Genomic DNA, 5,692 nt, shown 5'->3' on the forward strand with positions numbered 1-5,692 from the left:
ATGATAACATGTTCCTGATACATGCTACAGACGCTAATATATATAACACTCTAGGGCCAGAACTACTTAACTCAGGAATTATGGAAAAAGGAATGGAAAAAGGAACTTAAAATAAAATGTATATTTTTATAAAATATTTTATCTAAATGTTTTATATAATATACAACAGTTAATCAAGTAATGGTAATGTAGGCCTCTGTACACTCCTCTACACTCCTCTGTTACCCATGTACACTCCTCTACACCCCTCTGTCACCCATGTACACTCCTCTACACCTCTCTGTCACCCATGTACACTCCTCTACACCCCTCTGTCACCCATGTACACTCCTCTACACCAGTCTGTCACCCATCTACACTCCTCTACACCCCTCTGTCACCCATGTACACCCCTCTACACCCATCGCTTACCCATTTACACTCCTCTACACTCCTCCGTCACCCATGTACACTCCTCTACACCCCTCTGTCACCCATGTACACTCCTCTACACCGCTCTGTCACCCTTATACACCCCTCTTCACCCATCTGTTACCCATTTACACTCCTCTAATCTCCTCCGTCACCCATGTACACTCCTCTACACCCCTCTATCACCAATGTACACCCCTACACCCTTCTGTTATCCAAGTATACTAATCTGCGCTCCTCTGTCACCCACGTACACTCCTCTACACTCCCAACACCTCTCTGTCACCAATGTACACCACTCTGTCACCCCCTACGTCCCCTTTCACCCATTTAAACCCATCTATCACTCATATACACTCCTCTGAACCACTCTGCCACCCATGTACACACCTCTACACCCCCAACACCCCTCTGTCACCTATGTACACCCCTCTATCACCCGGTACACCCCTCTTTCACCCCCTACGTCCCCTTGTCACCCATGTACACTACTCTACGATCCTCTGTCACCCATGTACACTCCTCTACACCCCTCTGACACCACTCCTCTGTTACCATGTACACTCCTCTACGCTCCTCTATCACCCATGTACACTCCTCTACACACCCAACACCTCTCTGTCACCCATGTTCCCCCCTCTGTTACTCCACATGCCCACTGTCACCCATGTACACCCATCTATCACCCATGTACACTCCTCGACACTCCTGTTACCCATGTTCACCTTTCTGCTACCTTTTTACTCGTCAACTTTGGAATGTTCCTAATCTCTGTACCTGAGATATGGTTGTGTTATATATAAAGCTGTCCATAGACGATATACTTATTAAAAACACATATATCTTCATGTATACGGGAAAGACTATGACATGTCTGCAGGTCTAGATTTTACATCTAGTCTGATTGTTATCAGTAATTAATATAAATATTAATTACCTGTTTCGTGGTTCCTTTCTTGCAGCTGACGGGGGTATATGACACGTTCACCTTTTCACCGGGCATTAGGCCTCTGTAAAAAAGACACAGGTATGATAACATGTTCCTGATACATGCTACAGATGCTAATATATAGAACACTCTAGGGCCAGAACTACTAATCTCAGGAATTATAGAATAAGGAGTGGAAAAAGGAACTTAAAATATAATGTATATTTTTGTAATATATTTTATCTAAATGTTTTATATAATATACAACAATTAATCAAGTAATGGTAATGTAGGCCTCTGTACACTCCTCTTCACTCCTCTGTTACCCATGTACACTCCTCTACACCCCTCTGTCACCCATGTACACTTCTCTACACCCCTCTGTCACCCATGTACACTCCTCTACACCCCTCTGTCACCCATGTACACTCCTCTACACCCCTCTGTCACCCATCTACACTAATGTACACCCCTCTGTCACCCATGTACACTCCTCTACACCCCTCTGTCACCCATGTACACTCCTCTACACCGCTCTGTCACCCATGTACACCCCTCTTCACCCATCTGTTACCCATTTACACTCCTCTAATCTCCTCCGTCACCCATGTACACTCCTCTACACCCCTCTATCACCAATGTACACCCCTACACCCTTCTGTTATCCATGTATACTACCCTGCGCTCCTCTGCCACCCACCTACACTCCTCTACACCCCCAACACCTCTCTGTCACCAATGTACACCACTCTGTCACCCCCTACGCCCCCTTTCACCCATTTAAACCCATCTATCACTCATATACACTCCTCTGAACCACTGTGCCACCCATGTACACATCTCTACACCCCCAACACCCCTCTGTCACCTATGTACACCCTTCTATCACCCCGTACACCCCTATTTCACCCCTACGTCCCCCTGTCACCCATGTACACTACTCTACACCCCTCTGTCACCCATGTACACTCCTCTACACCCCTCTGTCACCCATGTACACTCCTCTACACCCCTTTGTCACCCATGTACACCCCTGAACACCCATCTGTTACCCATTTACACTCCTCTAAGCTCCTCCGTCACCCATGTACACTCCTCTACACCCTTCTATCACCAATGTACACCCCTACACCCTTCTGTTATCCATGTATACTACTCTGCGCTCCTCTGTCACCCACGTACATTCCTCTACACCCCCAACACCTCTTTGTCACCAATGTACACCACTCTGTCACCCCCTACGCCCCTTTTCACCCATTTACACCCATCAATCACTCATATACACTTCTCTAAACCACTCTGCCACCCATGTACACATATCTACACCCCCAACACCCCTCTGTCACCTGTGTACACCCTTCTATCACCCCGTACACGCCTCTTTCACCCCCTACGTCCCCCTGTAACCCATGTACACTACTCTATGATCCTCTGTCACCCATGTACACTCCTCTACACCCCTTTGTCACCCATGTAGACTCCTCTACACCCCTCTGTCACCCATGTACACTCCTCTACACCGCTCTGCCACCCATGTACACCCCTCTACACCCATCTGTTACCCATTTACACTCCTCTAAGCTCCTCCGTCACCCATGTACACTCCTCTACACCCCTCTATCACCAATGTACACCCCTACACCCTTCTGTTATCCATGTATACTACTCTGCGCTCCTCTGTCACCCAAGTACACTCCTCTACACCCCCAACACCTCTCTGTCACCAATGTACACCACTTTGTCACCCCCTACGCCCCCTTTCACCCATTTAGACCCATCTATCACTCATATACACTCCTCTGAACCACTCTGCCACCCATGTACACACCTCTACACCCCCAACACCCCTCTGTCACCTATGTACACCCCTCTATCACCCCGTACACCCCTCTTTCACCCCCTACGTCCCCTTGTCACCCATGTACACTCCTCTGTTACCCATGTACACTCCTCTACGCTCCTCTGTCACCCATGTACACTCCTCTACACCCCCAACACCTCTCTGTCACCAATGTACACCACTTTGTCACCCCCTACGCCCCCTTTCACCCATTTAGACCCATCTATCACTCATATACACTCCTCTGAACCACTCTGCCACCCATGTACACACCTCTACACCCCCAACACCCCTCTGTCACCTATGTACACCCCTCTATCACCCCGTACACCCCTCTTTCACCCCCTACGTCCCCTTGTCACCCATGTACACTCCTCTGTTACCCATGTACACTCCTCTACGCTCCTCTGTCACCCATGTACACTACTCTACACCCCTCTGACACCCATGTACACTCCTCTACACTCCTCTGTTACCATGTACACTCCTCTATGCTCCCCTACTACCCATGTACACTCCTCTACACACCCAACACCTCTGTCACCCATGTACACCCTTCTGTCACCCCCTACGCCCCCTGTCACCCATGTACACCCATCTATCACCCATGTACACTCCTCTAAACCACTCCGCCACCCATGTACACTCCTCGACACTGCTGTTACCAATGTTCCACTTTCTGCTACCTTTTTACTCGTCAACTTTGGAATGTTCCTAATCTCTGTACCTGAGATATGGTTGTGTTATATAGAAAGCTGTCCATAGACGATATACTTATTAAAAACACATATATCTTCATATATACGGGAAAGACTATGACATGTCTGCAGGTCTAGATTTTACATCTAGCCTGATTGTTATTAGTAATTAATATAAATATTAATTACCTGTTTCGTGGTTCCTTTCTTGCAGCTGATGGGGGTATATGTTGGGCATCAGTCATCTGTAAAAAAAGACAAAGGTATGATAACATGTTCCTGATACATGCTACAGACGCTAATATATATAACACTCTTGGGCCAGAACTACTTAACTCAGGAATTATGGAAAAAGGAGTGGAAAAAGGAACTTAAAATAAAATGTATATTTTTGTAAAATATTTTATCTAAATGTTTTATATAATATACAACAGTTAATCAAGTAATGGTAATGTAGGCCTCTGTACACTCCTCTACACTCCTCTGTTACCCATGTACACTCCTCTACACCCCTCTGTCACCCATGTACACTCCTCTACACCCCTCTGTCACCCATGTACACTCCTCTACACCCCTCTGTCACCCATGTACACTCCTCTACACCAGTCTGTCACCCATCTACACTCCTCTACACCCCTCTGTCACCCATGTACACCCCTCTACACCCATCTCTTACCCATTTACACTCCTCTACACTCCTCCGTCACCCATGTACACTCCTCTACACCCCTCTGTCACCCATGTACACTCCTCTACACCGCTCTGTCACCCATGTACACCCCTCTTCACCCATCTGTTACCCATTTACACTCCTCTAAGCTCCTCCGTGACCCATGTACACTCCTCTACACCCCTCTATCACCAATGTACACCCCTACACCCTTCTGTTATCCATGTATACTACTCTGAGCTCCTCTGTCACCCACGTACACTCCTCTACACCCCCAACACCTCTCTGTCACCAATGTACACCACTCTGTCACCCCCTACGTCCCCTTTCACCCATTTAAACCCATCTATCACTCATATACACTCCTCTGAACCACTCTGCCACCCATGTACACACCTCTACACCCCCAACACCCCTCTGTCACCTATGTACACCCCTCTATCACCCCGTACACCCCTCTTTCACCCCCTACGTCCCCTTGTCACCCATGTACACTACTCTACGATCCTCTGTCACCCATGTACACTCCTCTACACACCCAACACCTCTCTGTCACCCATGTTCCCCCCTCTGTTACTCCCTACGCCCACTGTCACCCATGTACACCCATCTATCACCCATGTACACTCCTCGACACTCCTGTTACCCATAATCACCTTTCTGCTACCTTTTTACTCGTCAACTTTGGAATGTTCCTAATCTCTGTACCTGAGATATGGTTGTGTTATATATAAAGCTGTCCATAGACGATATACTTATTAAAAACACATATATCTTCATATATACGGGAAAGACTATGACATGTCTGCAGGTCTAGATTTTACATCTAGTCTGATTGTTATCAGTAATTAATATAAATATTAATTACCTGTTTCGTGGTTCCTTTCTTGCAGCTGACGGGGGTATATGTCGGGCATCAGTCATCTGTAAAAAAAGACACAGGTATGATAACATGTTCCTGATACATGCTACAGACGCTAATATATATAACACTCTAGGGCCAGAACTACTTAATTCAGGAATTATGGAAAAAGGAGTGGAAAAAGGAACTTAAAATAAAATGTATATTTTTGTAAAATATTTTATCTAAATGTTTTATATAATATACAACAGTTAATCAAGTAATGGTAATGTAGGCCTCTGTA

General features: G+C 46.3%; 1 long non-coding RNA gene across 1 annotated transcript; it reads left to right on the forward strand.

The window, feature by feature from the left end:
• The first annotated feature begins 1,370 nt into the window (after positions 1 to 1,370).
• LOC130275508 (uncharacterized) lies at positions 1,371 to 5,489 on the forward strand. The gene is made up of 3 exons (XR_008844805.1): positions 1,371 to 1,438; positions 4,092 to 4,140; positions 5,441 to 5,489. It is a non-coding gene; the product is annotated as an uncharacterized LOC130275508 (long non-coding RNA).
• The last annotated feature ends 203 nt before the right edge of the window (positions 5,490 to 5,692 follow it).

This window comes from Hyla sarda, chromosome 6 (genome assembly GCF_029499605.1).
Source record: "Hyla sarda isolate aHylSar1 chromosome 6, aHylSar1.hap1, whole genome shotgun sequence".
NCBI classification, from domain to species: Eukaryota; Metazoa; Chordata; class Amphibia; order Anura; family Hylidae; genus Hyla; species Hyla sarda.